This window comes from Myiozetetes cayanensis, unplaced genomic scaffold (genome assembly GCF_022539395.1).
Source record: "Myiozetetes cayanensis isolate MyiCay16 unplaced genomic scaffold, myiCay2020 scf10, whole genome shotgun sequence".
NCBI classification, from domain to species: Eukaryota; Metazoa; Chordata; class Aves; order Passeriformes; family Tyrannidae; genus Myiozetetes; species Myiozetetes cayanensis.
This window is the reverse complement of record NW_026086605.1, coordinates 20,779,157-20,793,899: the sequence shown is the minus strand read 5'-3', so window position 1 is coordinate 20,793,899 and position 14,743 is coordinate 20,779,157. Positions and strand designations below refer to the sequence as shown.

The following is a 14,743-nucleotide window of genomic DNA, read 5'->3' as shown; positions in this document are numbered from 1 at the left end:
TGCAATTGAGGGTGAATGAGACAGAGTCCCCTCTCCTCTATTTGATCTCTCTCTTTTTTTTTTTTTTTTTCCCCAGATGAAGCATTCAGTGATTTAGCAGTCCTCTTCCCTCTTCTTCCATATTTTCATCCCCATTCTTCAGGGAGAAGATACATACATATAAAATGACACACAATCGGCACACCGATGGCTGCACTGAAAGTCCTTTGCTCAGCCGTGTACCCATCTCCTCGGTGCACGGCTTTCCCAGCCCTCAATCCTCAGCACATTTCACCACCCCGGGAACCAGCAGCGACCGACACACGCAACAGGTCGGGCAGGGGCCGCCGCGCCCCCCGTTCCTGGGCTGCCAGCCGGGCAGCCGCCGCGCTGCTCCCGCCTTCCTCGGGGTCGGCTGGGCTGGGGTTCGCTCTCCCTGCTGGAAAGCGCAGGCCCTCTCTCCTCCTTTCGGCTGGCAGGGGCTCTGTCCGTGCCGGCGCCGAGCGGGTGGTTCCCGCGCCGCTGCCGGGGGGCGGTGCCCGTGGGCGGCCGCCGCCTGCCGGGGAGCCGCGGCGGCGCGGGCAGCGCGCATCGCATCGGCACGGCTCGGCACGGCTCGGCTCGGCACGGCGGAGCTCCGGCCAGCGCGGCTGCGGCGTCCCGTCCGGGCGGGCACGGAGCCTGCCGCTGCCGCTCCGAGGTAAGCTCGTCTGCGCGTTTAACTTTGCCAGGGCTTTTGCAGCCGGGGCTGTGGCAGCTGGTCATTTCTGCCCTCTGCAGTGGAAGTCGCCTTGGGTCCATTTTATTTTTGAGATTATTTATACCCATAAGGACTAGTCGCTCTTTAAAGGGCCATTATGCTGTGAGGTATTCACGCCTCTCTCTTCCCTAATATCCGGAGGCACTGTCGCTGTTACACCACAATTTTTGTAAGTCTTTATTCAAGCCTTGTTATTTGCAGGTAGAATAGATTGCAGATGCAGAGAAGTAGGTTTGGGAATGAGCTTCTGGTGCTTGTAAATAGAAGTGCTGTATTTCTGTCAGTGGAAAGGGGGAGCAGATTACAACATTGCTTTTAAAATGAGAGGGAATTCACACGGGTATTTTCTGTGTGTGTACCTTCGGACTCAGCAAACTGAGTGAATCTGGTGTGGGGAGTCTGTGTCTACTTGTCCCGAGAGAGCTAAACCCAGGATGTATGCATTACGGTTGTTCATTCATCAGCGGCTGCACATAATGCAATTACCAAGTCAGCGGCGCATGGATGCTGCCCTGCGTGTGACATACAGAATACTGTACTTTAGGAAGCCAACACTTAATGTAGTTTGGATAAAACAGAAACTGGGAATGGCAGGGTATGAAACCGTTGTGTCTTTAAGTGGAAAGCAGGGTTCTGGTTAGTCTAACTCTATTGTTTCTAAAAATTTGTATTTTGTGTGCTTCTCTGCAGAGGTGTAAATACCTTTTGCAATCAGCGCATAAGAAATTCAGGAGTGAAAAACAATTGGCAGCACCTTCAGGTACCACCAGTGCCTGGTGAATGGTAGGTGATTTAAATGTCTGAGAATATTCAGTAGTTTTAGTTAAATCCTATCATAGAAAGGGCTCCATTTAGGTCTCAGTTTTTTATTTACAGATCAGATTCTGCAGCCAGGGTATGGCTACCTCTCTCCTGAGGTATCTTGGAACAGAAAGGAAAAAAAAATCACTAGCATGATTACCATGGACACAACTATTCCTTATTTATTTATTAGGCTATTAGGGTAATGAAGAAAAGCCATGCCTGCCCTGCTGTGCAGATCTCATTTCAGCAAAACTGCCTGGGCTCCTGCTGTTACCCTTGTTTGATTTTTAACCAGTAAGTGCCCTGTGCTTGTGTCAGTGCTGTGGTTGTTACACCTCTATGTATGGGCTCAATAAAGGAGCCCCCAAATCAAGGGCACCAGAGTGAAACCCGGGTGGTTGATAGTGGGATTGTGTTGAGCAGAATATGTTCTTCACTCTCCTGCCCAAAGATCAGTGTTTCCTTACTTGTAGTTGCTGGTTCTTTATTCTGCTTGGTATGGCTCTTACTGCTGCTGTTTTGGGGAAATAATTGGTATATTAGGATTTCATTTTTATAGATTATGCTACTTGAAGATTGTTCTCTCTTGTATTTGTTCCTACCTTGTCATAAAAAGAAACTGTATCTGTCCCAGACTCTTTTCTACCTAGAACATATGGCAAGGCAAGGGGAGGTTTAGCTTGCTCAAGGTTACTTGCAGATATATCTCTTGACATCTAGAAACAGGACCACGTTGGTTCTGCTGCAGGGATACACATACAGAAAACATGTACGTATCACATTGATGTCCCTAGTGAATCCCATTTCTCTTTCACTCCCTTTTTCTTGTTCACTGGGTATACTTATTATCTTTAAATAGTAGCTATTTTTCAAGATAATCTTGTTTTGTAAAGCCAATATGGATTCGTAATACCATAAAAGTATATAAGTAGTGATATTTATAGAGTCAAAACACAGCAAGTGTGCCTTTTTTGGAATTCATCAGATTTTTTGTAAACATAAACAGAAGCACACAAGCTCACACCTAAGCTGTCTAGAACAAGAAAGAAACAGTGCCTAATAAATTTCACATGCCCAGGAGGCTAATCTAAAAGTCAGAAAGGTAAGAATTATGTGCTCCATGTGAATATTATTTGAAGCTTCCTTTTTCTTTGATACGTAAATGATTTAAAGAGTACAAATGTAAGGATTCCTCCAAAGGAAGGTCATGTGATAAACAGGTCTCTTCTTGTGTTTTCTGTTCGTAGGGGAGGGAAAATATTTGGAGTAGGGGGAAAGGAGAATTCAGAGAAACTTTGAAGCATTCTGCAAATGTTGAATTACAAGTTCACTGTTTTTTGCAAAGGTTCAATCTGGGGAAAAAACAGGAATGTTAAACCTTTGTGAAAATTACATGTCATATTTTGAAGAATGTGCTCTGTGTACATGGGTGCATGCGTGTGTGTGCACACACTGGGGTCACTATTAGGACATGGCAGCAGATACTGGTCACAGAACTTATTTATACTGATATGTTACTGTATACAATGTGCTAATTAATTGATGAAACTACTACAGAATACTTTGTCTCAATGGTATCCTGCAGCAGAGAACTACACTGGTTAATTCTCTGTCTCTCTCTGTTTCTCTGGTGTTATTTTTCAGTTTTCTGCACTTGACTTCACTGAATGCCTCTTTGGTTTTATGACAGCACAGGGCAGATGGGAGACCAAAACAGTGCCTATGCTGGTATTGTTTGTTTTGAGCAAAATCTGTAGTATATATCTCCTAAGATGGATGAACAATCATGGTGTTTTCTCTCCCTGCTGAGTCCTTTGCAATGAGCCAGAGAGGTTCTGATGGTCTGATCCTGAAGTCTTCAATCCTTTTCATAATCCCATTAACTTCTGTGGAGCTATATATGTGAATGAGCATTATGGAATTAGGTTGTGCAGTGTATGTTGTTTGTGGTTCAAGTGTTAAGACAGGCTCAGCACTTTCATTGCTTAGTGTAATTTGTATCAGTGAGAGGCTACCTGCAGGATTATGCCAACTGCTGCACCTTTAAGAGGCGGACAAGAAGTTTTCAGCAGAGAAGCTTTTTTTTTTTTTTCGTGAGATTTTTGATTTGGATTTATTCAGTGCTGGGAAATGCATTGGCAGCATGGATAAAGTTCACTGTTCTTTGAAAATTGTTTTTACTTCAGGCCTTTGAAGTTCTCAGTCATGGGTAGGTTGTTTTAGTCTTTGCTCTTATTGTGTAAAAGAATATGCTAGGGCTTTTACTTGCTACTTAACATTTCTGAAGTAGGAGCCTAACCAAAGCCTGGGTTTTCAACAGTGCTGGATACCCAGATGTTTTTCTTCTCTTTGCCTTTTCCTTGGGTGATTGGTACTTAGTCTGTATATCTAAATAGGAATTTATGAACGTGACCTTTGACATTAGTATGATTTCAGCCTCTGCTCCTTTGCAGACTATACTGTGACCCTTCTGCATGCCACAATATAAGCAGGTTTTGGACTGACTTAGTATTTGGATCAGTTGGGGGAGAGGGTTTGGGAAGTGATGTTGTCATGTCTTCACATTCAGCCAAGAGAGTGCTTATCCAAGCATGGCGGTAGAGTCAAATGTGCTGCTGGAGGTGTCTTTCAAAGAAGGTGTCACACTGATGCCGTACATGCTTTGGTTCTTCAGCACTTCGCAGTTCTTTTTGCATGAAAATTGATCCATGCCAAACTGCTTGGACAGTGGGTCAGCCACTCTCTGATAACTCTGCCAACTAAATACAGTCATGCCTCATTCTCCTTTCTGCGTGTGGTTGCTGAGTGTTGCTAAAACAGACACTACATGCCATCCCAGACAGAAATGCTATTTAAATACTGGAAGAAATAATAACGTCATATATGCCTTTTTGTGATCTCACTAAGATATAATAAGGCATGATTAAGTAATTTTGGACTCCTGCATCATGGATGCTGTTCATTGGAATGTGTTTAGGAAAACAAATAGATGAGAATAATGGGGTAGAAAAACTGGTTTGTGATGTGCTTCTTAGATCAGACACTTCATATCAGAATTTGGGTGTGTGAATGCCTATGTGTCAGTCAGTATTTTATTCTCTCTCTCTCATCCTTTATATCTAGACATCTGTCTAATGCATATGATATAAACCTGGGTGTTTGGGTTTCTTACCCATTCACAGTAAGAGGAGATGATATAGATTGGTTTTTAGGTGAGTTTTTTCTATATCCTGTGTGAAGTCTCTCTAGCTGCAGAATTACAGTGTAGCACTAAATCTGTTTCTTATCTACAGATGTCAGCATAGGCAGGCAGCTCTGCTATCACTTTCCAACTGAAGGAAATGAGATGTGGAAAGGTAAAGCAATTTCTACAAGAAATTATCTTTTATATCCATAGCCAGTCTTGTAACAGTTTATTGATGTTTGCCCTCTTCATAAACAATAAAAACTTTGAAGTGAGTGGCCTTATCTTAGAAAGCAAACTGTAGCTAAAATTTTTTCTTTGTTAGGAAGACTTCTGAAATAATTCCACTTCCTCTTATCCTGAGAACTAAGAGAAGATTATTCGGTACTGTGGCAGCTGGGGTTTTTCAGTGCCTCCATCAAAATGGGAAAACAGGAAACTGCAGCATGCATGAAAATGTAGTTTGTCTACAGATTTGATTTATAGCTATAATGGTCTTTCAAAGAATCAATTATTTACGTAATATAAATGAAATACACCCCAAGACCAGAAGGCCATTCTGGTTTTGAATAAACACTGCAACACTCATTCAGATAAGGACCAGCTTTTCTAGAGCAGAATGAATGTAATTAGGATGAAGATGACTGTTTGGAAAGGAAGGCTGATACCAGCATTTGAATTAATTTTCCTTTGTTTCCATGTCTATATTGATCCTAGCTTTTGAGAGTCAAAAGTAGCGGTTAGTCAGTTATTATTATGAGTTTTGTGAGTTTCCCTTTCCAGTGTCTGCAGCGTTACCATTACAAGAGACACCACCGGTGGTGCCCTTGCAGGAAAGCCAAGTCTAATGGTCCTCACACTCAAGTGCCCTTTTATAATCATAGGCATGGTTCTTCCGAATGAAGCAGGGCAAGTTAGTTGTGTGAGGCCCTAAGAGAGAAAGGCCAGATTTAGGGACTGTGCACTTGGAGTTTTGCCCAGCTACGTCAGTAGCAGTAATGTCATGTAAGGTAGTCTTAGCTCTCACTTAGCTCAAGCCCACAGTTTAGAAGAGCTGAGAAAAAGCAATGAGCACAGAATCTTATTTGATGTAATGTGGAATGATAGCTGTCATTATCTCAAAAATACTCAATTCAGCTGAGAGTTTGTATAGCATTGATGGTAGATAGTAATATATTTACAAAAACATTCTAGGTGAATTTATAGATATTTATCCTTTAATCATTGGTGTTAATTAAGCAAGGGAGTGAACTCGGTCTGCTTCCTCCTCTCCATATTCTTCATTGTGATGTGCTCTGTCTGATATCTTTAAATACTGTGGAAAACTGTTTGCAAGCAGTTGCTCAAATAAGGCATGTCTTTGAAGTGGTGGTACTTGTAACTTCTTTTGTAACTTCCCTTTTTTGACTAATTTTGTAGAATTTTATGGAATGAAGTGTTGGTTTTACCCATGGTTATTTTTCTGAAAACTTGGCTGAAATCTGTTTGCACCTCTACTCCTCATGGAAAGCTATTCTTGTGTTTTGGGGACAAGCCAGTCACAAAACATTAACTGTACTGAGAGAATAGCCAGTCATGCAGCACTGAGCTCCCCAAACACTTGTTGGATATTTAAATGTGGTTGGCACAGAAGTTTAGTCTTCTGCTAAACTTCGAGCTGAATTTTGTATGGTCATGACAGGAGGCATCAGAGCCAATGCTTGGCAGGGGAGAAAACCCCAGGAAGATTAATGTGACCTGTTGGTGTCTACATTGTGTGTTAGAGGATGACCCAAGTCCTAGATGCTGGGTAATGCACTGGCTCCTGGGGTCTGACATCCTGCTGTCCCTAGCAGAGTCTGAACTGAGCGTGAGCTTAGGCTGCCTAAAATGTTACAAGTCTTTGCAGCAGGTAACACGAGACTGTGCAATTCCCACCTCATCTTGCACCTCTGAAATCATCACTGTGAGGCTGGATGAGCTGACTAGAGGCTGTATTGTGTAGGGTCTCCTCACAGTGTTTTCTGTGTCTAAGATTTTCTGTGTCACTGAATGCTCATCCTGAGGTTCCTTCCAGGAAGTGAATTCAGTGCTCTAGACAGTTATGAGGATTCGTCCGCTGTCTCCAAAAGCCTTAGAGAAGATCTTTGTGTGGAGTCCCCTCCATCATGTATTGTGAGAGACACAGCATGTAGCATTCAGTATATCAACTTAGAATTGCTAGTCAAGTCTTGTGTTGCAAAGAAAATTGCAAAGAATTTCTGCTTAGTGGCCTGTGCCAGTACAATGTGTTTTGAGAAGATATCTTCTCAGAAACCTCTCGGGCACAAGTCTGCAAAATGGAGAAAGAATATATCACACATAGAAACATGTTGAGGGACAGTTAAAAGCAATACGTGCCCCAGAGTTACAGCTTCCAGAGAAAAATCATTAGGTATCGCAGTTTCTCCTGATGCAGTGTGACAGAAATAGTACTCTAATAACACATTTTAATAGTTGACTAGATATTTAGTTTTGTTTCTTCTCTTGAAAAGTCTGGCTGTGCTGTCAGTACAACTAGACTGAAAGCTCTTAGGCTGATTAATTATTAAAAGAACACACTAAATATTTTACACCTTTTTATTTTATTTTTTTTTTATCTTATCTATTGGTACTTATCACAATAAGAACTTGTATCACTTCCAGTAGAAGATTAAAAAGAATGAAGGTTGTGTTAATATTTGTTTCCTCCCTTTATCTTTGCTTCAGTGTCTTCTCTCTTCAGTACCTCTCTGAATCTTTTTTGTTCTGTAAGTAACCAAATAATAATTTTTTTGAGAACTTATATGTCCAGCAGATTTGTGCTTCCCTTATGTAAGATGTTATATGAATGTACAATAAATGTGAATCCATTTGGCAGAAAATTTGCTTTTGAGAAGATAAGATGTACCAAGCAACAGTAGTGTGGTGCTGTAAGGCTGGGGTAGACAAACATTCATGAAGAACACATGGTTTGTGTCCTACCTTGCTGTATTATGAGGCACCATCTCTTGGCATATCTGCAAGTTAGGAGTCTTTCCAGCCAACTATACAAACGTACAAAAAAATCATAGAATCAGAGACTCCAAACCTGGAAATCACATATCCTTGGACACTGAAGAGGCTTGGATATGCATTTAACATCTTGAGCATGTCAACAAAATATTTTGCTTGCTATTGTACCATCTAGATTTTTCAAAGACCTGTAAAAATTGTGTTGTGGTTCTCCTAAAAGTGGTGCTTAGTTACACATATGGCAGTTGCACATATGTGTACACCAACAATGTATTATTATTATTGACCTTTTTCCTGTTTTATTGCCTGGATTCAAAGAACCCTGGCACCAACTAAGATCAAAGTCCTCATAAGAATAAGCCTTGTACAAATACACCAGAGGCAGCATCAACCCAGAATGCTGTTGGGCTGAGTGAGAAGGTTGGGCTGGGGGACTAGGAGGAGGATGAAAAGACCATGGGGAATTGTGCTGTTGACATGGACTCTTGCTGAGGAATGACATGGGGTCTGATGGTCTGCCACCTTTTCCTTTCCTTTGTAGCTTGGCTTTGGTCTGTAATCTGACTTTAATGGGCAGTTTGCATTTGGTAGTGAGTCTTCTTTTGTCTCAGACAGATATGAGACCAAGCTATCAGAAAAAAAACCTCACAGGCACTCTAAACTCTTTCTTAGCCCACATAGTTTTGTGAGACTTCCTTTGTGAAGACTTCCATAAACAATACGCTGCTTATCCAATCATGAGATATATTATCCATAGAAAAAATTCCTGAAAGTACTCAGAAAGAAAAGAAACTTCACAACATCTTCAGAGAAATATGGCTCTCTTACTGACTGTATGACTGATACTCGTGATAGAAGAGGTCTTCTAGCCTGGATATACCTATTAACAGTAAGCTTTTTATTAAATGTTCTTAAAATTTATATTATTTATTGGTTTAGTTTACTAGGTGGTCTCTGGAACACTGTTCTAAAAGCATTGTCAGTATTTTAATCAGAAGGCTGTGTTTGTTTTCTTTAAAATTATTTATAGTTAGAAAAAGGATACAAAGCCCTCAAAGAGTGTTTCCTGTTACAATTCCTGGGTCACTGTACCCCACTGTATAACAAATGGATATGAAGGGGACAGATGACTGGCCATCAGTCTTTGTGTTTATGGTACTGAATGAGTGATTGTTAGACTTAAATCATGTTGCTTATGTTTTATTTCTAATTAGCTGAGAAATTTATGTATTTTTACATGATTATTGTGATCTTCTAAAAAAAGGTGACTCTGTATTTTGGTGCTAAAACAAAACAGTAGTAAGAACTCCAAGAGGAGGGGTTTATCAAGCAGGTAAATTAGCTGGAGATTCTTGGGTTAGAAGCAATGGAGAGACAGAAGGGAATACTGTTGTTTAGCTCTGAAGGGTGGAAAGTGGAATAGACTTAGCAGTCAGACATTCCACATAAAATCACTCTGTTCTGTGCAGGAAATGAATGAGGCAGAGGTGTTCCTTCTCCCTGCAGCTGGCTTTAACTCATGGCACTCCTGCCAGTAAGTCGTTTTCCTCAATGTACATATTTTGTATGGCTGTTTCTCTTTGGGTGGAATTTTGATTAAAAAGGATCCAAGTCTCTTGTTTTGCAGTCAGATTGCTGGCAGGAGTAGAAGCACCTCAGTGGCTCATCGTCTCCTCCAACTTCTCGCTGGGAGAGTGTTTTATGGAGTTATGTCTTGATGTGTGCATTTGTAAGACTGGGAGATGGCATCTGGAGAATCACCTGCTATGTTGTGAGGCCTTATTAGAGAGAACAACAACCCTTTGCCATCTCACAGCCTTCACTTTTGTTCTTTCTGTCTTTCATTGTTTTTTACTAGAACAAACAAGCTATGAGCGCACTCAGATTTGCGTATTTGTGCCCAGTGAAAACCATCATGTCAGGCATGCGCTCATTGTGTTGATCTGAACAAACGTGCTGCTGCTGATACTGCACTCACTAGAGCTCAGGCACAGTGTGAGCTGTGGTATTTTGTGACTCATGCTTCATCAGACTATAACTGTTAGCTGTGTTCTAGCCTTTGCCAGCTCAAGAGACCCAGTATTTGATCCAAGCTTATTTGGGTTGATGGAAACAACCTCACTACCTTCAATCAGCTAGATTCATCCAGAAGGATTTTGAGCTGAGTTGTCAGGATAGGATGTTAAATAATTTCTCCTGTTTGATTTTTAAATTTAAATACTTTGGCCTGAAATTAATAGAGAGTGAGAGAGAATGCTGCAATGGCATTGTAGTTTCTTTTAAGCAACACTTGAGGCTCAGTGGATGAAATAGCCCATTACTGCCATAACACAGTTGCCATGTTTCACAGCAAATGGGAAAAACTCCTTTTGAACACCACAGTATTTGCCCTGTGATTTTCCCCACCACAGCAGAGATTCTCTGCTGTAAAGAGAGGATGTTTGCAATTTCCAGAGGCCAGCCCACAGGGAAGGTCCAGTCATGAGTGGTTCAGTGTTTCCTGGGGTTTTAGGGCTTGTACAGATTCCTCAAAAGAGAGTTGATGGAGGAGCTCTGGAGAGTGCCACATATATTGCTCGCTCTCCAGTAAGAAAAGACAATGTGGGCGTCTCTGTCTCTCCCTCCCAACATAGAGCTGTTGGAAATTTCCCCAATCTTAACATGTTTAAATGAACATTTTAGTTTACTTGTTGGCTGTCATTAGAACTGGAGTTTTCTTTTTTATTATGGGTGACATTTCTCCTCCCTTTTGTCAAACACTATCTCGCTACCTTCTTAGATGAATTATTGTGTTGTGTTGTTTGGTTTTTTGTTTTGTTTTGTTTTTAAAAACCATGTGATCTAATTTACAGAGTCTAGTCTTCATAAAGGTTTTAAGTTCAGCCCTGTGAAATCCTGTGACTAATTCATGATATGTCCTTGTTCTATTATTAAAGCTTACAAGCTGTTGACTAAGATATATGATGGATGTTTCATAGATAGTTTTATTTCTTTTACAGGAAGACTAAAATTTTATGACAAAGGATTTCATGCCTGTCTGTTGTTAGTTTTATGCCTCTACTAGTATTTTTCAGTACAGTTGCAGTACAGTAGCAGCAGAAGGCCATGAGGTACCTCACCCTTGCGATGAAGACTGAAGAAGTCTATAGGAATTTCAGGCCAATTACAGGCTTTAAGACCCAGGTGTTCTAATACGCTCCCTGCTGCATGAGCTAAAGCAAAGTCAGTGTTAGTGGATACTGGCTGAGTGCTCAGCAATTGGATCCCATATAACTTACATAAGTTGATTTGGTAAAGCTTTTTGAAGTGAAATCTAGTTGTTTAATTAAAAAAAAAAATCAACCATAATGATTTTATATAGACTTGTGACCTTCAAAAATATCATGCTGCTTCTCTGGCACATCAGCTAAGACAACAGTCACCTGGCAGCAAAAGTAATTTGTGAGTCCTGAGTACAAGGACACCTCAGAGCCTCTGTTTGTCTCCTAGCATTGAGTGACAAGAAATCCTCACTGCTTGAGCTGCTGGGTGTCACAGACCTCCTTATCTTGGGTGACTCGTTCATACTGAACTAGCCTTTGGTTGCCATTTTGCTTCTCAGACAAAGCTTAATCCTGTGAAAAGTCTGCTTTATATGGCATCTTGCCAAATCATGGTCTATCCTTCTATTAATTCAGATTTAATTGATTAATTCTGTTTGTAGTGGCTTAGTAAACTAAGGCCAAGTCTGAGAATGCAATTAATTTTGTATTTGGGAAGGCTACCACTGAAATGAAGAACATTTTGCTCAAATAAAGAGCATTGGGGATCACTGCCTTTCATTATTAAGGCTCTATTTGAAGCGAGTCACTGTCAAGTTCCTTCCTTTCGTCATCACGTAGGTGCAGACAGAATGATACAAATTCACCTCCTGCAAGCTGGTGACTGCATACAGGGTAGATGCAGGGGAAAGCATTCACCACCAAGCTTAGCTGTGCCTGTCTCAGCAGCCATCCCTGCCTCCCTGCGATGTTATGCCCACGTTCTAGTTGACACATGCCTTGGAACAGGGCTCTGCAAAGCACCTGTCACGCCTCTTGATGTGGTGTCTAATAGGGGAGGTTTCTATTTCCAGCGCTGTTACTGATGTAGTACAGAGTCAAGTGTAAATTACACAACGTTCTTTTATACTTCCACTCTCCTATCTCCAGCCTGCTACTGTACAGTAGGATTCTTGGTTTATTTGTGCTAGTGCTCAAGGTGATTTTAGGGCAGGAAAGGGGTGCTCTGTCCACAACTAATATGTAAATTAATATGAAAACATAAATTATGCAGTAAACAATATTGATGGCTCAGTGCAAGGCAGTCACTGATAGGTGCATGCTGATTGTGATACTATCCGTGGCCAAGTAGTTGTTGAGCTCCTAAGAGAAAATGTGAGCAAGAGATCTGGTTGTCTTTACATGGCATTTTGCAAATGTAGAGTGATATTAGCTCTGGCAATATCCCCTCATTTTGAGTATGCTGTAGAATCCCAGTTCCAAGAATCTGTTGTAATCTACCCCAGAAGCATCTGTGCTCCCTGTAGTGAGTACAGGAACTTTCACCACGTGTGGTTTATGGGAGTGACTTTTGAGTCATTGTGAGTGAAAAGTACAATAGAACTGTGAGACGCTATCTTTGTGGGAAAAAAAGTAATTGCTGGAGTTGATTTAATCATCTTCCCTACCATAAGCTTCCACTCTGAATACTGGAACTTTCTACATTTTCTTTTGTTTTGTCAGTGTTTTGTACAAGTCTGCTAGTCACGAGATTTTCAGAAGCAGTGTATGTTATCTTTCAATTCCCTCCATGAAATGTTGAGGTAAACACTTTTCTAGCCTCTGAGTGGTTGTGGACCATATGTTCCTGTAAAAGCTGTAATTTCCCACTGAGGGCTTCTGTTTCCATTAAGCCATTCTGGATGTGTGGTACGTGCTATATCACACAGACTTAAAGAGCTGCATTGTAACCCAGCTGGGTACAGTGCTGATGCCTGATGCTGAGACCTGAACCCAAAGCATAGCTGAACTATTTGGAGTCCAGCCTGATGCCAGATCTGAGTGTGAGTGAGAAAAAATTCTTTTTTAGTTGTATGCAACAGAGAACATGTGCAAAAACTGTCCTTGTGTGGTCAAGAGACTGTTGTTTATGCTCCCAGAACAATGCTAACACAGGGAGACTCTGAGGCAGATAGACAGTGTAACAGAGGAGCAGCCATTCAATCACTAATCACACATTAATTCAGTTCACTGGATACCGCAGGCATTAGAACAACTAAGATAAGACTGTCACTTTCTCCAAACCATTCTGTGCTCCAAACACTCACCTTACATGCGAAGGTGTAAGTTCTTCACCTTACACGTGAGGGTAAAGTTAACAAGTGCCTTGGATCTTCCCAAGGTCCCTACTGGTTCCTGTAGAAGAACCACTGTTTCCTGAATTTCAAACTGAATGATGCTGAACTCCCTCAGTATGCCACAGCACTCACATCCTGGGGTGTGAATTATATGCTCAGGCTCTCTTAAAGTGCTCATGTAAGTTTACTCCTGTTTTATTAGCATTGTTAAGGATGACTAGCTTAAAGGGTATTCGGGTTCATCAGTTTGCACCTGGCTCTTTTTTTTTGTTTTTAAGGGCCAACTCCAAATCAAGCAGGGATGTGGATGTGGCAGAATGAACTGTTAGTTTTTGTTGTGACAGCTGCTGGCCTAGTGTGTATCACAAGTGTGGACCTCTGTTGAGAGAAGGGCTCTGCACAGAGTGCACTGAGACTATGAAAAAGAGGTGGGTAGTCTCCCTGCTGGGAGTTGAGCTCTTGTGCCTGGGAGTCCCAAGTGTGGCCCAGGACACTCTTGCGCTCTGTGCTGTTCCAACCAGAATAAGAGGACAGTCTTAAGAACAGGCCTTGGACAAGGAACAGCAGAATGATAAATCGTGTGGGTTTCTTCATATTTCACTGTAGCTTTCTCTGGTTACTCCAAACAATTAGTTATCCCAACTCCATTTACTATAGAAAAGCATCTACATAACTAGTCCTTGGTCAGCTTTTGCATGTCCAAATTAGGAAAGCTGGAAGCACAAGAGCAGAGGAGCACAAGGAAACAGAAAACAAATACAGTTAGCCAAAGGAAGAAGAGATTCAGCACACATACTCCTGTCAGCTGGACTCATGAACAACTGTTTTCCTTCCCTAATCTAAAAAATCCTTTCTACATTTTAATTTTTTTAATCCAAAGAAACTCTACTTGTTATGCACATATTATTATAACTTCCTTTCCTGCCACTTTAATATTTCATAAGAAAATATAATTTTGAATCTAAAAATTGTTTATGATATGCTTGCAGAGCAGCTAACTACCTGGTAGATGGTTGTCCACAAGCAGAGGGTTGTTAATTTCTGTAAGCCCCTGGTATTTAGTGGATGCACTAAATGTATGAAATATTTAATGTCCTTCTGGGGACTTCTGCAAGCTATCATTAAGGAATCTATAAAAGATAAAAAAGTACGCTTATGATTTATTGTTGGGGTTTTTTTCCTGTTCTAATAAAAAAGGCCCAAAGGGTCCCTCTGCTTTGTACCTCTGGTTTTCTTCCATATAAGAAAAGCATGTCTTGTTTCCTGTTATTTTCCTTTTTTATTTAAAAATAATTTCTTCTGGAGTATATGCATAATTGATGACCTACTAGAATGAAAGCCAACTAACTGTCCAGGAAAGAAATATTTATATTTTGATGGCTTAAAAGTTTAAACCAAACAAAACCCTCAGGCTTTTGAACACCTGAACAACATTTGGGAGAAAAGGTTGTTGTTTGCCAGAATGTAACAGCTTGCTTAGGTAGATGACTGAAGCTTCAAGTCTATGTCTAAGACATCTAAGGACACCACAGAATAAGACAAGTGATATTTTAAATTAAAAGAACAAGTGGCCAGAAAAAAAAATCCCAATACCTTTCTTTCTTGTTTTAAACAGTTTTCAGGCCTT

The 14,743-nt window shown here is 40.9% G+C and overlaps 1 protein-coding gene across 5 annotated transcripts in view; it reads left to right on the top strand.

Moving 5' to 3' along the window:
* Positions 1-541: 541 nt before the first annotated feature.
* The window catches only part of SORBS1 (sorbin and SH3 domain containing 1), a 167,375-nt gene continuing 153,173 nt past the window's right edge, over positions 542-14,743 (top strand). Inside the window, exons 1-2 of one of the 5 annotated variants that reach the window (XM_050305549.1) lie at positions 658-679; positions 1,430-1,522. The gene's annotated coding sequence lies outside the window, so the exon portion shown is untranslated. Of the gene's footprint in view, positions 680-1,429; positions 1,523-14,743 lie in introns of all 5 variants that reach the window. The other 4 variants (XM_050305551.1, XM_050305573.1, XM_050305565.1 and 1 more) reach the window with 4 other exon arrangements.